Source organism: Marmota monax, unplaced genomic scaffold, assembly GCF_021218885.2.
Source record: "Marmota monax isolate L192 unplaced genomic scaffold, Marmota_monax_Labrador192_F-V1.1 WCK01_AAM20220418_F8-fsc00019, whole genome shotgun sequence".
In the NCBI taxonomy this organism is placed as follows: Eukaryota; Metazoa; Chordata; class Mammalia; order Rodentia; family Sciuridae; genus Marmota; species Marmota monax.
In genome coordinates this window covers 6,342,850-6,362,606 of record NW_026695242.1, presented here as the reverse complement: position 1 = coordinate 6,362,606, position 19,757 = coordinate 6,342,850, and the positions used below count along the sequence as shown (strand labels likewise).

At 35.1% G+C, this 19,757-nt stretch overlaps 1 protein-coding gene and 1 non-coding gene across 2 annotated transcripts in view; both read left to right on the top strand.

Annotated features, from left to right (window-relative positions):
- Mcu (mitochondrial calcium uniporter) overlaps positions 1–19,757 on the top strand; it is a 192,154-nt gene that overhangs the window by 12,018 nt on the left and 160,379 nt on the right. The gene's annotated exons all lie outside the window — the stretch shown is intronic.
- LOC124076165 (U6 spliceosomal RNA) lies at positions 4,104–4,210 on the top strand. The gene has a single exon (XR_006846270.1). It is a non-coding gene; the product is annotated as a U6 spliceosomal RNA (small nuclear RNA).

Sequence of the window (19,757 nt, the reverse complement as noted above, 5' to 3'; positions counted from 1 at the left end):
AAAAACAGTTCACATTATGCTGAAACAAGCAGGACTATATAAAAGGCTAAGTAATAGTAGTAGTGAGAAATGATTATAAAGTGGTTATTTAAAGGCAGGCTAGGGATATAGCTTAGTGTTAGAGTGCTTGGCTAGGTTCAATCCCTAGCACTGCAAAGAAAAACCAACAAGCAAACAAAAATTGAAAGCAATTTAAGGAATGATAGAATAACATCATGGTATGTATTGGTGGGGGTTGGGCAGTGCTAGACACTGCAAGGGAGAGAAAGGAACTATTTGAAAATGGTACTGCCAACTTTAGATTCTTTACGTATATATATTTCCAAAGATGACAGATTTTGGGGGGTGTTTATTTTATTTTTTAAACTTTATTTATTTATTTTTATGTGGTGCTGAGGATCAAACCCAGTGCCTTACATGTGTTAGGCAAGAGCTCTACCATTGAGTCACAACCCCAGCACAGGGAGGTTATCTAACTTTCTGAATTTCCATTCTGCCATTACTGAATTCTGTATCTTGTACTGCCAGAATTCTGCTAGCTGCCATGAAGCAATGCTGTGGCAAGTGGCTAAGTGTGATAAAAACCTGTTTTTTAAAATTTTAAAATAGAATACAGATGTCAGAATACTTTACAAAATGTATTTAAAGATAGTTTCAATGTAGTGGAAATAGTAAAACAGGAGAAGATTGAAGGTTTTTCAGAAATTTGCTTTTTATGGAATTCCTTATTTTTTTTTCCTTGTAAACAGAAGATCACCTTCTTTTTTTTTTTAGAAGATCACCTTCTTATGTCCCTGTTGATCTGCCAATTTCTTTTGTTCCTCTTCTGATTTTGGGGGCCTAGTGATAGAAGCTGCTGAATAGATAGTAAAAATGAATGATTTTTTTTTATATCACAAACTTTGATGGTGATTGTGTTTACAACTACCTATATAGAGTTCACATGCCTGATGTTACATGTGTACATATTAGTAATTTTATTTATTTATTTATTTATTTTTTAAAATGGTACTGGGGATTGAACCCAGGGATACTCTACCACTGAGCTACATCCCAGCTGTTTTTTTTTTTTTTTTTGTAGTTGGATACAATATCTTTATTTATTTTTATGTGGTGCTGAGAATCAAATCCAGTGCCTCACAGGTACGAGGCGGGCGCTCTACCACTGAGCTACAGCCCCAGCCCCAGCTGTTTTTTATTTTGAGTCAATGTCTTGCTAAGTTGCTGAGGCTGGCCTTGAACTTGTGTGCCTCCTGCCTCAGACTTCTCAGTAGCTGGGATTATAGATGTTGACCATCACATCCTTCTATATTTTATTTTTTTTAAACCCCAAAGAAAGTGAAACATTAGACAAAATTTTAAAATTTTCAGTTCTCACTTAAGCCTCAAAACAAAGTGTTTAAGCATAGTCGAGATGGCAAAATAGGACTTTAGTATAACATGGTATTACAGAATTGTGGAAAATTCATTTGTTTTATAGAGCTGAACTCTACTCAGTGCTTTCTTTAGTTTTAATATCTCACTCTGCATTGGTCTTTGATTCAGAATGAATTCAGGTTCTTAGTATGAGCAAGTGCCGCAAAGTTGGGCAAGCTTTAAATGTGTAATGACTTTCTTTTTAATGATTGCTAGAGCTGTTAGCAGTAAAAGGAGAGTGAAAGGGAACTATAATAAAATGAGTATTTTGGGCGGATTAAAAACAGAGACAAGCTGTGGCCCTGCCAGCATCAGAAAATCATGGCACCGGTGGAAGAAAAGACAGAAGAAACTGCTGAAGAGCATGCTCTCGAATGAGCACACTTGGAAAGGCCTTCTATTAGCAGAGGGTTTTCTTTTCTTCTAGGGGTGGAAAGGAAATTACATTGTGTTCAGATAAATCCAAGATAAAATTTTTCTTTTTAAATTATGAGGTATATCATGTTATAAAATAAGTGGAGTGACATAATGTATGTCCTTAACACTGTAATTATGTCCCCAAGTACCCTTCCTTAGTCCTGTTTCCTGTTCTCTCTCCCAGAGTAACATTCTCTTAAATTCAGTGTTTACTCTCCATGCATGCATTTATCCTTTTGCTGTATAAATTTGTATCTATAAACCTTATATAGTATTATAAAGATGTTTTACAACTTTGTTTAGAAGATATTACATGATGTATTCTTCTGCAGGTTATTCTTTTTGCTTAATATCTTAAAAATGTTTAGTTGATACATGTGGTTCTGGTTCATTCATTTTTAACTACTTTGTGGCATTTCTGTCTCTATTTCATGTATTTAGTCATTCTCCTGTTGTCTGAATGTGTTTTTAGCTTAATATTTTGAGGGGCTGGAAAGAGAAGTCTATTATGTCATTTTTTAAGTTGGAAAAGGAATGTTGTTTTGACTTTGAGAAAAGCCAATTTCCTTTTTTGGTGTGCAGTCCCGTTTATCATAATCCTGGGAAAACCCTTTGTACTTCCCCCAGAGGAGACAGAGAAGGGTAATGTTTCATTACACAGATGAATATGTCTTATGCAAAATGCAGAATAACATCTGCTGTAATACAGCAAGCTCGTGAGGGATTGAGCTGCTGCAGCAAAAAGCTTGGTTTACTTCACTAAAATTCTCAGATTTTTCAAGTGCAGACTAGCAGTGAATGGAAACTTGTTGGCATTAATTCATTGTTTCTTTCTGAGTGTTTGGAATTATATGCTATTTGGATACTATCTGCCCAGTTTGTAAAAGGATATGTGCCTCTTATGGTAAAAAGATTGTTCTTGAATTGTATTGTAGTTTTATGGAGCAAGCCAGAGGAAAAATGAGGTCTAGGAAAGAGGAGATATAGTTGGTGTGAAATAAATATTTGTTTTAATAATAAACATATTAATCCATGTTTATTCTTACTTTGTAGTTATAGTTTTAAAAAGACAATCTCTGATAGATTTTATCTTCTCAATTTCATGCTGTTTTTCTTTTGCAAAACCTTGATAATGGTTTGAGCATTTTTACAGAATACATAGTGCAGAGCTTCATTCAGGTTGTCCCGCCAAATGATTTGCTATATAGTGCATTAACCAGAAATGCTGAGGCAGCTAGGGAAACACTAATAAATGGGATGCTTTCCAGGGATGGTAGCTAAGGCAAAGCAAACAGCAGCCAAAATTAAGAAGAAAATGTTACTTAGGCACTCAAACTGTAGTCTGGCCAGATATGCTATTAACACCGAATATCTTCTTCTAATTAAATTAATTGGGACCTGGGCAATTTGAAACACCAGATTGTCTGTTAACAAGAGTGGCCAGTTTTAAGCATATTAGAACTAGGGGTCATGTAAGAACAGTCTTTTGGTTAAAACTTATTGAGAATGAAAAATTATCTTTGGGTTTTTTTTTTTTGGGGGGGGGGGTGGGGGGATAGATTCTGGATCCTTAAAAATAATTAAACTCTGGGACCTGTTTGTTTCTTCCATAGTTTTGAAAGAAAGGGTGCTGAATGAATCTCCAGCAAAGGAAGAGTTATTATTATTGTTATTTTTGTTGGAATGAATCATGGAGGAGAATGATTAAGAATTAAGAATGATTTTTGATTTTTGTTTTTTCACTGTTGCTTTTCTTGCTAGTCACACGTTGTTGTTTTTTTAAAGCCCATGCATAATGTAGGTGTGGGGAGAGAAGATAGTGGTATGGGAAAGGACTTCTTTTATTTTTATTCTTGGTTTGGAATGATCTCCAGTCATTTTCAAACAGAACCCCTATTCCAGAGAATTGTATAGGTAGGCAAGTGAATTGGATGTTTTTTCTTTTGAATGAACCAAGGTTTCTCTTTTTTGTGAATGAATTTGAATAGCCCAAAGTGTCTGTTGTCAAAATTCCTTTTAATCAAAACATGTATTTTTTCCTTATTTTCTCATCAATTATTAGAGTTCTATCAGTTTTTTATAGATACGGTGAAAAATTTTTTTCTTCTTTAATATAAAAGTATTTCAAGGGTTGGGGACATATAGATCAGAGGTAAAGCCCTTGCCTAGTGTGTGAGTCCCTGGGTTCCATCCCCAGCACTGCAAAAATTAAAAACAAAACAAAACAACAAAAAAGGTAGTTAAGAGTATTTCTAAAAGTATTAGTTTATGTGCTCACTTCAGCAGCACATATACTAAAATTGGAATGATACAGAGAAGATTAGCATGGCCCCTGTTCAAGGATGACATGCAAATTTGTGAAGTGTTCTATACAAAAAAAGAGAGAAAGTTTTAGTTTATATGATTTGTTGTTCCCAAATTTTACGTTTGCTTGGATTTACCATGTGATAATTCAGAGAAATAAAGTATAATAGTTTCTCATAATCAGTCTGGATTAATTCTAGGTTACAATTTATATTCTTTTAGAAGTACTTTCTTGTTCTAAGGGTCACTGTAATAACTGGTAACTAAGAATAACCTAATCAAGGTTTTTCAGACTTTCTTTTCTTATTTGGCATTATATGCTGCAGTACCCATGTTAGCAGGCTCAAGAGGGCCTTTACCTTTGACATTGACTTTACTTTTTTCTGTTCTTTTAGGTCTTTCACTACCATTCCTACAGTGGTTGGCAAGATATCGTTTCCACCTCACTCTCCATGTACCATGCCAGTGACATCTTAGCTGCTAGAGTGTGGAGCTGGCCTGTGGGAGTCAAGTAAGTGCCTTTTTTACTATTTGGCATGGTTTTTGCTTACTTTGCAAAGCCATGTAGAGAAATTTCTTATGATTAGTTTTTAAAAAGGCACTTGCTTGATCCTTGTGGGTTGGCTCTTTGCTCCAGCCTGCTGTTGAACACCTGGTAGCTAACTTGGGGATGAGTTTAGTGAGGTGACTGTTGCAGAATGGAACATTTTTGCTGAGGTAGACCTGAAGGGATGATAGATTTGATCCTTGCTTGAACATTCATACTATGAGCAGCCCCATCTCAGAATAAATCAGAATTGTTAGCTTAAGTAGTTATTCTGGCCTCCTGGAAGTTTAACAGGTTATGGATGACCAAGAGTTTGTTGGTTTAAAACAACTGGGTTGCATGAAAACAGAAGAGCTCTTCCGGGAAGCCAATGACCTTGATACTTATCTTAATTATCTTATATGGAAGAAGTCATGGTTGACATTAATCAGGTTTGGGTTTCTGTGTTTGTTGCTAAAGTTGCTAAAACCTGGTATTTTACTTTTGCAGGTCATCCTGTAAATTTTGCCTATATAAATTAACACATCCCCTGTTATATCATAACAACAATGTAAGGGAGAGTGTTTTCCTGCTCTGTCTTAGGTATTGGTGATATGACGTGTTCACGCAGGGGAAACTTGAACATTGACAGGTATGTCAAGATCATGATTCATAAGCATTTTCTCCCAGCAAACAAAACAGTTTATTTCAGTGTGAACTTATGATGTGGTTTTACAAAGTTTATCTTTCCAGTTGATTTCCCTACCCACTGTGAGTATAGAACTAGGATTGGCAAATGATAGTTGAAACTGCTGCTTGTTTTTGTAAACAAGCAAAGATACATTTAACATATGTTTAAGGGATGTATGGAGAGTTAAACAAATCAACCTTATGCCTTTTTCTAAGTGGGCACAGAAATATAAGATTATGAAGGGAGCCATTGTATTACTGGAGCTGTTATAGTCCTATTTGTGTTATAAGCTTTTATTGAAACACAGGTTCATTCATTTACATGTTGTCTGTGGCTTCCCTTGTATTACAGCAGAGTAGAGTTGTTGCCACAGAGAGCTTATGGTCTGTAAAGCATAAATATTTATTATCTGGTTCTTTAATAAAAAGTTTGTCAACTGACCAAGTTAGAGGAACCAAATGTTAGTTTGTTTTTAAATACAAACTTGCTAGAATCACAGTCAAATAGGCTTCCAGGAGTATGTAAAAATGTTGCTGACTAGCAAATAATATTTATTTTCAATAGTGGTATGATTACTAATACAAGGTAAATGAAATGGAAAGCTATGATGGCAGTTGAGCTTCATCTTTCATTCATTATATTTTCTCTTTATTGGCATTCAGTGGTAGGATATTTTGTTTAAGATTCTTTAAAGGTTTTTTTAGAAAAGGGTAAAAAGATTTCACTACGATATCTGGTATGGTCAAGAAGTGATAATGGAAGACCTCCTAATGCATGGAAGACATAGTTAAAATAGATGTGCAATCATAGTTATTGAGGAACCAGATATGTTCAAGGATCACAGAGTAAATCAGTGGTAGAGCTAAAATGACAGTTGAGGTTGCCTGCCTTCTCAAGTTCTTTCTATTAAGTCCCACATCATATTAGCGGCTGCTTGTTTTCTTTACTAGCTGAAAGTCATAATCTATTTCTTTTCCTTTATTTTTCCTGAAGTAAAAGCAGACTTGATGATTTAAGTCACAAAGCTAGGACTGTTGAAATGTTGACCTTATTTGGAGTTTGGATGATTTTATTTTATGGTTGAAATTACTGGAGGATTGCTTCTTAATGAATCATTCAATGCTTTGAGTGTACACTCAGAAAGTAGATTGGATGGCATAAAAAAGGAAGTCTGAGCCTTCTTCATAATTTTATAGCTATGTGCAAAACTTAAATTGCATAGATAGAATGTTCCACTTATTTGTTTATGTATCTAAGCCCATAGATGGAAAATATGTGTATGTTTGTGTGTGTGTGTGTGTGAGAGAGAGAGAGAGAGAGAGCAAGCAAGCTTTTAAAGTTTATCAGGATTGCATTCTGAATGAGTTTAGCAGGTGCATTATAATCTGCAGTTTGTGTTGTATGGGTTTAAATGGACATTTATAAATACATTTTATTTTAGAACAGTTTTAGACTTACAGATAGTAAAGGTAGTACACAGTTTCTATACCCCCTACCTTTCCTGTTATTAGCGTCTCACATTGCTGTGGCATATTTATTACAATTTATTATGAACCAATCTTGATATATTATTTTTATTAAGTAAAATAATACTTGATTCAGATTACTTCAGATTGCCTTCTCAATTCTAGGGTTAAATGATTTCCTCCTTTCTTTTCTTTTGGGATTGATAAATCAATTTTTATTAACATGTTCATTGAGGTAGAAAGCAGTTCTATTATCACTTGAAGGTTAGATTAGTTCTGAGGTCTCCTTCAGTTTCCAAGATTTGGTTTAAAAAAGTACAGGCTTAAGTGCTGCAAAGTTCTGACTTGTAACATTTATATTCTCCTGTAACATGTTGTGAAAGTTGTTACTTTACCTTATTAATAGTAATGGCTCTTCAATTATTTGTTTCTAAATTTTAGCATCATCAGTTCCAGAGAAGATAAGCTTGATTATTTCTCTCATTAAATGTCATATGCTAAATCGCTGGTAAAAATACGCTGAAGTAAATTGCCTCTTTTGGGAACTGTGTAGATCAACTATTCTATTTCAACATGCTTTTCTTCCTTCTAATGAATCATTACTCATTCACATTTCACTATAAAGATCTTAAAATATTTCTTTCTTAAAAGTTCTTCAGTTATTTACTAAAGTTGAACACATGTTTGCCCTATGACTCAGCATTTCCATTGTTAGATTTTATACACAACAGAATGTGTGCATGTATGTAGTCATCAAAAGACATGGATAAAAGTGTTCATGGAAGGACTAATAGTCCAAACTGGAATTCTCCAAAAGCTTATCAATAGTAGAATGGGTCAATAAGTTGTGACATAATCACACAAGGAATATTAAACAGTGGCCAGAATGAACAAACTATAGCTACATATAAAAATTGGTGAATCTTCCAAATATAATGAACAAAAGAAGCTAGATACTAATAGTATATTCTCTGCAATTTCATTTATGACAATTTAAAAAAAAAAAGGTAAAACTAATCTGTGGTATCAAAAGTCAGAAGATTGATTATCCTTGTGAGGATTGGGGGAAGTGTTTGGAATGGGGTATGAAGGAGCTACTGGGATGCTAATAATGTTGTGTTTCTTGATTTATGTACTGGTTACATGGGTGTTTTCACCTTGTGAAAAATAATCACGCATATTTACTTTTTTCCTCACATTTTTTAATTGGTGCATACTGATGGGATTTGTTGTTAGATATTGGTACATGCACACAATACCTAATAAAACAATATAATTTTGCCAGTATCACAAGTGTATATACTTTTCATATGCATATTATTCTTCAAGGAAAAAAGTATGCAAATATATTAAATACTATTAGGAATTATAAAACATCACAAAATTTCATTGTGAACATTTAAGGGATGTATGGAGAACGAGTTAAACAAATTAACCTTATGTCTTAGAATAACTGGAGACAGAATTATAGGGTTATGAAGGATGCCATTGTATTACTGGAGCTCTTATAGTCTTACTTGTGTTATAAGATGAATAAAGTAGGTAGTATTTATGGCTTTTTAGAAATTACTGTTCCTAGGTTTTTGATGCTTCAGAAGAGGAATTTTTTTCTTCTTGGTCTGTGTTAAGTAGAATCACCAAGTCACAATGTTCGTCCACTCTTTTACTACAGTAAAATGCCGTAATCCAAGTAATTGTGACTTAGGTATATTAGTGTGTTCATGATGGTGGTATGTTCTCCTTCCTGCAGATTGTCTTTGTTAAGTCAGTGAATGAGCTTCAGTCTTGCCCCGTGTATATTTTAAATGTTCTCTTGACTTGACTCACGGAATATAGAGAGAGTCCTTTTCCAAATGGACTTTCTTACTGGTGCCTTTGGTTTACCCAGTTATTGGAGTTAAAAATCAATTTTAGCATTTCTATTTTCTTGGGTAATCTTTTCATACCACCTTTTTAAAAAAATTGTGGTAAAATTCACATAACATTTACCATCTATCACTATTTTTTAAATATTCAGTATCTTACCCTTCGATTTAGTAACTAATTCCTAATCTGACTTTCTCATCTCATTTATCTTGCATTTTGCATTCCAAATATCAGTACTCTCCCCATGTTAAGTGTGTGTGTGTGTGTGTGTGTGTGGTACTGGGGATTGAACCTAGGAATGCTCTACCACTGAGCTACTTCCCCAGCCCTTTTTATTTTTTGAGGCAGGCTCTCATGGAGTTGCCTAGGCTGGCCTCAAACTTGGAATCCTCTTGCCTCAGCCTCCTGAGTTACTGGAATTACAGGTGTGTGCCACCACCCCCAGCTCCTCTTGTTTATATTCTTAACATGTTTCTAGGCTTTTGCTTAAATAGGACCCCAACTTTCAGTATTTCTCCAGTAATCATCTTGATAGATTTATCTAAAACCTCACTTAATAAGGTCTTGGGTATAGCTCAGTGATAGTGCACTTACCTAGCATGCCCCCGGCCCTCAGCACCACACACACAAAATAAATAAATAAAACCTCACTCACTATTTCATTTCTCCATACAAAACTATAGCTCTCTAATACCTATAGAACTTAATGCAAATTCTCCTTAGTCTGATATTCAAGGCTTTCAATAATTGAATTCCAATTCTATTTCCATCTTTTTTTAAAACTTTATTTATTTATTTATTTATTTTTATGTGGTGCTGAGGATCGAACCCAGGGCCTTGCATGTGCAAGGTGAGCACTCTACCACTGGGCCATAACCCCAGCCTCATCCGTCTTTAATATTAAAGATTATGTTTTTGATAAACAATGGCTGCTTGCTTGCTAACTTCCAAGTTGCATATGGCGATGTATATGTGTGATTTTATTTAATTTATTTTGAATAGCAGTCTACATCAAAGACTTTTTCTTGGTTCTTTTGAGTTTCTTCTTCTTCCTCCTCCTTCTCCCTTCTTTTTGTGGGGGTGGATAGCAGGGATTGAACCCAGGGATGCTTAACCACTGAGCCACATCCCTAGTCCTTTTTAAATTTTTATTATCATTTTTTATTTTGAGACAGGGACTCACTAGGTTGCTTAGGCCCTTATTAAGTTGCTGAGGTTTGCTTTGAACTTGATGTCCTACTGCTTCAGCTTCCTGAGCTGCTGGGATTACAAGTATGCACAATTGTGCCTGGCACTGTCACCATCTTTTTGAAATGGGATTTCACCTTATTGCCCAGTTTTCTAGCCTTGAGCTTGTGACTCTTGTCTTAGCCTCCTGAGTTGCTGGGATTATAGATGTGTACCACTACACCTGGCTAGGTTCTTTGAGCTTCTTGAAATAAAAGTCCAGCTATCCATCTTATTTTAGAGCCAAGAACGAGAGCGATGCTTAGATTAGAGTTAGATATAATAATAATGATGATGATAATAACAATAATATTATTAATAGTTAATATTAATGTAACTATAATCATTATCATTTTTTTAGATAGTGTCTCACCATGCTGCCAAGGCTGACCATGAACTGTTGGGCTCAAGCAGTCTTCCTGCCTCAGCCTCCCAAAAAACTATAGACTCATGCCACCTTGCCTGGCTAGAGTTAGATTACTGATTTGTAGACATAAAGCTTGTTAACTATTGCCATATACTGATTCAACTCAAAACATCTTTTTGTATCCAGAGTTTGACTACTTCTTACTATCTCACCACAGGTACTTTGGTTCAAGCCACCAATATATTTTACCTTGTTATATTAACAGCTTCCAAATTAGTTGCCCTGCTTTGTGCCTTCTTCCTTATGATCAGAATGTAGCAATAAGTGATGATGCCAGGCAAGAGACTCTTCTAACAACTTAAAAATTTTTTTTTTAATTTATAGATGGACACAATACATTTATTTTATTTTATGTGATGCTGGGATTGAACCCAGTGCCTCATGCATGCTAGACAAGTGCTCTACCACTGAGCCACAACCCCGCCCTCACTTTTAGCAACTTCTGATCTCACTCAGAATGAAAGACAAAATTCATAAAGTGACTTATAGGTAGCAATGATAAGCTGGAGTTCTAAAAGCAGGCAAAGCCTCTGATTTATAGCATTTTCTTCTTTTTCTAGTGTGATTACTCCCACACTGGCTGATTCAAAGTTCTAGAATGTACAACAGTCTGTTCTCCAGCCATTGTCGGCTTCAGCACACCACTGCGGAACATTTCGCTCTCTGACTCCCATCTGCTGCCACTCTTCCTTGTACTCACTTTGTTCTTGCAATGCTGACTGACCTCCTTGCTGTTTCTCAAACATACTATACATGCACCCACCTCACAGGATCTTTGCATTAGCAGTTTCCTGTAATTAAAATGCTCTCGTCTTGAACTCACGTAGGTTTGCTTATTTCTTAGTTCCCTCAAGTCTTTGCTCAAATACCATATTCTCAGTAAGGTGACCTTTGTGTATGAAAATTTTATTTTACTGGTTGTTCTGAGATGATTTCCAATATACACTACAGTGTTTTTGTACCTGCCTGATGTCTTGCTGTAGTGATGCCTTACTGCTATTTCTAGGCAGTGTAGTCTGTGGGTGGGGATAATAATTATATTTGCTGTTGTGGCTGAAAAAGCAGATTTTCATTTTTGTTGAATTGAAAATATCTGTGATGCTATAAATAGTTTGGGCCTGTTATTGGAAATTGCAACTTTAAATTCCTTTCTTTCTTTTTTCTTCTTTTAAATATTTTTTTAAGTCATTGATGGACCTTTATTTTTAATTTTGTTTATTTACATGTGGTACTAAGAATTAAACCCAGTGCCTTACACATGCTAGGCAAGTACTCTACCAGTGAGCCACAAACCCCAGCTCCTTTTTTTGTTTTGTTTTCTTTCTTTCTTTTTCATGTTGGGTATGGAACCCAGAGCCTTGTACCTTTTAGACAAGTGCTGTACCATTGAGCTACATCCCAAACCCTCTAAGAGTCTATGACTTAAGCTCCTTGATGAGGAGCTCAACAATATTTATGGTTAAGTATATATTTGGTAGTGTGTAAATAATGAGAAAAAGGAATTTGTATAATTTTCTGAAGATCAAAATGGGTTTATGAGGATTTTTTTCCTATATAAATATTAAAATGTATAGACTAGTATGGCATACCGATTTATTTTAATTACAAAGGTGTGTGTCTTCTCATAAACCGGCTGCTGCCTTTTCCTCTTGACTTCTGATTCTGCCTTAATATTTTCTATTTCTACTTTAAGAAAATTTAAACTCCAATTTTACTTGGTCTGGGCATGGTCAACATTACAATGAGGTAGCAGGATTGAATGTGAATGTGCTTATTGACAGTCTGTCTTTCCTTTCCCTTTCCTTCCCTTTTAACTATTTTTACAAGTAAATTTTAACCAAAGTTGAAAACACGAGTTACTTTTAAAAAACTTAATCTTTAAAGCATAACCGTAATAAATTGTTTCTGTTTTAGATTTGATTAACAGAGGTCAGAGAAAAGAGTAGCTTGAACTAAAAGTTGTCATTTCTTCCCAAGAAGAAATTAAGAAATAGATAAGAAGTCTGTTTTTTTCTATTGGTAATTGCAACTTTAAATTTCAATTTAAAGGGGTTAGTGGTGCTGTAGATGAACCCAGGGATTTGCAGATACTAGACAAGCACTCTCCCACTGAGTCACACTCCCTCCCATTCTCTCTTTCTCTCTCTTAATGAAAGGTTTGTGTTACTGTTAACTAAAGTTTGCATTCTTTCTTTCCTCAAAGCAGTTGAACACTGGAGAAAAAGTATTCTTCCCATATCAAAGATAAATCGGCTTACCTATATTTAAAAGCTATTTTCCCTATTTTAAAAGAAATACCATAGAAAAATTAAGAGGTACAGAAAAATAGGAGAGAGAAGAGACACAAGACTTGGAGACAACTATTATTAACATTATTGTGTATTTCCTTCCAGACCTCTTTTTATGAAGTTTAACTTTTGAGGGGCTGGGGATGTGGCTCAAGTGGTAGCGCGCTTGCCTGGCATGCGTGCGGCCCGGGTTCGATCCTCAGCACCACATACAAAACAAAGATGTTGTGTCCGCCGATAACTAAAAAATAAATATTAAAATTCTCTCTCTCTCTCTCTATCTCTCTCACTCTCTCTTTAAAAAAAATAAATAAAAATAAAATAACTTTTGAGTTGTGGTTTTATGTAAGTATAAATATGAACTACGTAAAACCAAGTAACTATATTTTGCTTCCTTTGCTTGGCATTATCCAAATATTTGACAAATCTGTTGTACACATTTAATGGCAGCATAATATTCCAAGGAGTGACTATATCAATGTTTGTGTTTGTAACAGACTTTTCAAAATAGATTTTGTGGGGCCAGAGGTGTAGCCCAGTGGTAGAGCATATGCTTAGTGTGTACAGGCCTTGGGTTCATCTCCAGCACCAGAAAACAAAAACTAAACAAAATAGTCTTTGTTTTTATCTGCACTTTTGAAAATGATAAAGGTGGATATTCTTTCCCTATGTTTTCCTGATGATGCTTTTATCATTGTGTAAACGAAACTAGCTACTGCTCTGACAATGTTTTTATACACTCATAAGTAACAGGCACAAATCACAGTAAAGGTGTTCAGGGCATCGTTAACAGTTCTTCTGCTTGAGATACCATCCTTGGGAACTCTTTTATTTTAATGAAAACTCTGAGTCTTCCAAGGCTTTTGGAAAGCCCATTCTCTATAGATTTAGTAACTAAGAATATTAAGAAAGAAGCATATGATTCTTTCATATACGTGTGTGGATACACAGGTTGAGCATCTTAATCCAAAAATCTGAAATCCTAAATACTCCAAAATATGAAACTTTTTTGAGCATTGATATGATGCTGGAAGTAGAAAATCTCACACCTGACCTAATGTGACAAATTACAAAGTACACATGCATTCAATATATGTAACCTTGAGTTGTAGTTGTGTTCTTTAAATTCCTGTCCCTTTACCAGAGCCGCCCAGACGGCCTACCCAAACTGTGACCCTGCTGCCACCAGTATCTTCACTGCTCATAAAGAAACTGAGCCAGTGGTGTTGCTGCCTGGGGCCTTATGGAGAAGGTTACAGCAGGAGTTGATGACTCTCAAAATGTCTGGTGACAAAGGAATTTCTGCCTTCCTTGAACCACAACCCTTTCAATTGGATAGGGACCAACCATGGAGCAACTTGCATAGTATGTGAAGACTAGGTCTGCAACTGGAAAGGAGATGCCAGCCCTTTTCTTAGTTCATTACACAAAATAGGCACTCTTTAGTGGTGTTGAATAAATGAATTTCTCAATTGTCTAGAAAGTTGAATAAACTGGTTTCTAAGAACTCTTATTTCATATTTGTATTTAAAATATTAATTTCTGTATGTACACATGACTTTTATATAACTGAATTTTTCTTTGTTTCTATATCTTGCTTATTTCCCACTCCCTCTTTCATTTTACTCCAAGATAACTATGTGATTTATATATCTCCTTCCATATTTCCCCTATATTTGAATAATGATCTTACCTAATTTTTTTTGTCTGCCTATCAAACACTTCTTTATGCACGTTATAGATATTGTTTATAGTTTTATAAAACTGAATATATTCCATATTCTGTTCTGTATCTTGTTTTTCTTAAAAACTAATAAGTAGTAGAGCTTCCTCTAAGCCAGTAATAGCTCTAAATTATTAATGGCTGTGTAACATGCCATATGTATGGGTTCTGCCATGCAATTGCTTTACCCTTATTTGACTGATCCTTTACCAATTTACTTTGTTTCCCATTTTGTCACAGTATACATCATAGTAAGCACCTTGTAAATATCCTCATATACTGGTACATTATTTTTATGACAGTCAGAAGTGGGATTACTGTTTTAAAGGATATATACATAATACATTTAATAATTACTGCCAGATTGCTTTTCAAGACCAACTTAATTCATTGAGTCCCAAGTTCTCAATTCTAAGAATACTTCAACAAAATTGACACAGATGCATTAAAATAGGTTGGAAATAATAATGTAGAGCTTATGTATGTGTAAATATATTATAATTATCATATTGCAATATTATTATACTTTGATTATTTAATTATACTATATATTATTTAATTATATGTTATATACTATATTTAAATTTTATAGGTATTCCACATCTGGGATGATGGGAAAAAAATGGGTTAAGAATCTTTCTAAGATCCCTTCTGGCTCTATGTAAGACCATAAAATATAATTATATAGCCTTTTAATGGTTGTTAGTTATAAGAATTGTTGGATTCTTAAAAGAATATATAGTGTTCTATTATAAAATTGATCATCTTTTTGTGTTTGGAGTGTCTATGTACTTTAATGCAAAATAAAACAAAATTATTTTGTCAAAACTCTATAGTTTACATCTTTGGAACCAATGTAATATTCTAAATAGACTAAAAGATAAATGGAGTTGAGAGAAATTTTGAAATCTGATTTGAGGATGGAGTTTGGGAAACAAAAGTCATTTTGGTAATAGAGTTTGATTTTTAAATTGAGTATTAGCTTGGTTGCAAGAGAATTAATTATAAGAATTTCTTTCTCTCTTTTTTTCTTCCAGCTTGAACAGATAAATATAGAGCATCGATGTTCAGAGAGGGAACTCCATAGAAAATGTGTGGGTAGCTGTTGTAGTTTTACATAGCAGATAACATCTAGAATAAAGAACAGATGAAAATATTCATTGAGGATTAGTGTTCTTGAAAAATCATCAAATACAGCATTCCCCAAGTCTAGTGTTCAGAGCCATTAGTAATCTTGCTCATTTTGTATGTCAGTTGTTTCTTATTAAGCTCAACATACTTTTCCTTAATTTTGTATTTCTGTTTGCCACACTCATTCTCAGTGCCATGCTTTAGTTCTTGTCCTTTGGAAGGCATATATCCTCCTTTCTACACCATGATTGTAGTCATATTTTCAGTATTCCATGCAAGCGTCAACTCCTTCGTAAAGCCACTTTGACTTCTCTGGTCTATACTATTGCCTTTTAGCTCTTAACTCCTGTAGCACTGATATTTTGAATTCTTCCATTTTGTTCCTAAGTATATATTTGCACATCAGTAGAAGATTTGAATTTTTCTTGAATATCTTTTGTATGTGAAGCACTATTCTAAATACTGGGTTTACAGGAATAAACAAGATTCACAATGTTTCTGTCCTCATGGAGTATATATTCTTGTGTGGAGGGACCGACCACCAGTTAATGAAATAATTAACGAGACAATATTATGTAGTAAGAAGTTGGTGAAAAAAATTTATGCTGGGTGCAGTGCTGTGTACCTATAATCCCAGTTACTGGGGAAATGGAGGCAGGAAGATCACAAGTTCAAGGCCATCCTAAGCAACTTAAGAGAGGGAAAAAAAAAAAAAAAAGCCTGGATATAAAGCTCAATGGTATAGTGCTTGCCTAGCATGTATAAGGCCCTGGACTCAATTGGCAGTATTGCAGAAAGAAAGAATGAATGAATGAATCAGAGCTCATTGTAAAAGGCAGAACCCAATCTAGTTAATATAAGCAGGGAAAATAATAATATTTTAAAATATTGTAATATGTAATATGAAATGAGAATACACATAAATATGTATAAAATGTATAATTTATATAATAAATATTCTTTTTTTTCAAAAGAGAGAGTGAGAGAGTGTGAGAGAGAGGTAGAAAGAGAGAGAATTTCAATATTTATTTTTTAGTATTTGGCGGACACAACATCTTTGTTTGTATGTGGTGCTGAGGATAGAACCTGGGCCTCACGCATGCCAGGCGAGCGCGCTACCGCTTGAGCCACATCCCCAGCCCAGATATTCTTAAAATAATAATATTTTTAAGGAAAAAATATTTTTCTAAGGATGTGAGATAGCTGACAGTCTTCTGAGAAACGAGAGAATTCATCTTGGAGTCTACTTTTCTAGAAACAATGTCCAAATTATATCACTAGACTAAAACATTGGAGGCTCTACTGCTTTTGCCCCTGGGAATAGGTATTAGAACTTGCTCTGTCTTTGGTGAGCATGCGATGCAACCGCCAGGACCTCTGCCATTTTTGCTTCTGAAAGAGAATTGTTATCACTCTGAAATGTTCTTCAGAATGAATTCCTCATGACGTCTTTGTTATATCATTTTTCTTCCTAATCAAAATATCATGTCCATGTGTTTGATTGGCAGAACACAAACCACATACATGCTTCCTGTTTGCAAATGAGGCTGCTGAGAAAGTGGATTTTTGACTTCTATCTTGGGTAGCAGGCTTTATGAAATGAGAAATTCTGCAAACAAGGAAGGCTATCTAAAGGTACTGAGTACTTAAGAACCATGGGAAATTTGATATAGTAGAGAGTGATAGGAAGATCAATTTAGATTTAGTAGTCATACAAAGCTTCTCTAAGGGCATGGAATTTAAGCTGACAAATGACAAGGAGAAATCCTTGGAAGGTTATGAATCAAGAGTATTTCAGTGGAGGAAACAAGTGAAAAGCCTTGGTTTGGAACTGGGCAAGGCATAGGATGGTATATGAACTTGTCTATTGGAGGTAGAGCAGATTGGCTGGTGTGTTGTGGCTGGAGAGTGGAGAGGACAGTCATGGAGTAACACAGGAAAGAAAGTTTTGGCCAAAGTTTGAAGACACTTCTTTTTCTTCCTCTGAGATGCCCCCTGATGAGCATAGGGATATAATAATACATATAGAAACAAGAAAGGCTGTTGAATACCCTGGAGTGATGCAAATTATTTATATTCTATTCAGGAAGAGAACAGCATGAAGGATCTAGAAAAAAATAAGAAATACTCGAAAGATTGTATCCAGTGAGTAGGGGAATAAAGCCTTCTGCTTTTATTCCAGTGTGTTATCGTGGGGTCCTTGAAAGAAATTTCTTCTTTATTTTTCTTACTTGATATCCAGAACTGTATTGTGGTCACAGTTATTGTACTGTGCTAATTCTCATGACTGTGACTCAAAAGCTTCAAATGTACACTGATAAATCTTTCCTGTTAAAGCATTGCATTATATAGTGAAGTAAAAAAGAAATCAATCCCACAATCAAGTGAGATAATTTTATCTTCGGAATGCAGAATGATTATCACTCTGAACACAGGGGACTCTGCTTCATCCTCACTCTCTCTCACTTGTGAAACTTGGCTTCTAACACTAGAACATACAGTCCAGGTTTATCTTATACTCTTATATTGCAAAGTGGTATTTGGACTTGAGATGAGCTAATGACCTTTGGTGGTAATAGTTACTCATTTCTGGCTCTGCTAATATTTTATGTCAGATAATTATTTGTGCTTGGGAGCCTCTCTTGTGTATTGTAACGTGTTTAGCAACATCCCTGGCTTCTACCTAGTAAGTGCCTGGCTTTTTTTTCTCCCCAGCTGTGATAACTAAAAATGTCTAGACTATTGCCCAAGATCACCTGTGTTTGAGAACCAAAGAGAATCTCTTTGGCCTTCTTTCAAAACTTACTCTTCTGATTATCCTTTGGAATGATATCTGATGGCTATACCTGTAAATCCTTTGTGGGAAATTGGTCCATGTGAACAGTTTCTGAATATAACCTCTCTATCCTAGAGTTTTATTGTTGTTGTTTTCTTTGGGGGGTGATTGTGGGGAGGATGGAGCTTGCTATGTTGCTCAGGCTTGTCTTGAACTCCTGGGCTTAGGTGATTCTCCTAGTTTGCACTGGCTAGATGGAAGTACAGGAGCAAACTACTGCACCTGGCTCCAGAAATTTTAGAATGTTTTAAAATGAGAAGACAAGGGTTGGGGATGTAACTCTGTGGTAGAGCACTTGCCTCACATGTAGGATGGCTGGTTTTAATTCCCAGTACCACAGAATGAATAAATAAAATAAGAAGACAAAACTCCATTTTGTTATGTGCATATGACTTAGAATTTTCAGTAATATTTTTGTAAGATCCAATAAGATAACATATGCAAGATTGCACTGTGGGTGACGTAATGGATAAGTTTTGGTTAATTCTGGAAAAATTATTTAGCCTTGTCCTTTTTAAAAAATATTTATTTAGTTGTAGATGAACACACAGTATCTTTACGTATTTTTACGTGGTGCTGAGGATTGAGCCCAGTGCCTCATACATGCGAGGCAAGCACTTTACCACTGAGCTACGCCTCAGCCCTAGCTGTTTTTCTTCATTGTGCAGCAGCATTCCGGTTTCTGACTTTGACCCTCGCCTCATGTGTAAGGTTTTATCAGCTGAGCCAGTCAGTTCAAATGGATACAACCTATTAAAGGATCATTAAATCAATTTATTAAGTGGCAACTAACTTTTTAAATAAGTAATATTAAAAATGTATCAGAGTTCATTTTGATGTGTTAAGTATCACAAGGATAAGTGTTTCACAGAATGTGCACTTCTTTTTTTTAAATATTAATTTTTTAGTTGTAGTTGGACACAATACCTTTATTTTATTTATTTTTCATGTGGTGCTGAGGATTGAACCCACGGCCTTGCACGTGCTAGGCGAATACTTTACCACTGAGCCACAACCCCAGCCCCCAGAATGTGCACTTCTATGCCTGTGTGTGTGTGTGTCGAGTCTTATAACTGTTATGTACTGCCTAACAATATTTTGATTAGTGACCAATTTCATATACAATGGTGGTCTCATAAGATTGCAGTGACATTGTAGCTGTCTTAGTTTGTGTGAATACATTCTGTGATGTTCACACAACAATGAAATCACTTAACAGCATTTCTTAGAGTGTATCCCCATCATTAAGCAGTGCATGACTGTTTGTTTCTTATTGTGGCTTTCAGTTGAAAAAGAAAAATCATTGGTGTAAGCTAATCAAGATAATTCTGTGCTCGCCAATGATTGATTCAGGATCCCCAGTTAAAGCCAATCTGTACGTGGAATTCCCTTAGTGTAGTTATTGACTCTGGAATGGGCATATGACCTAAGCTCAGTCA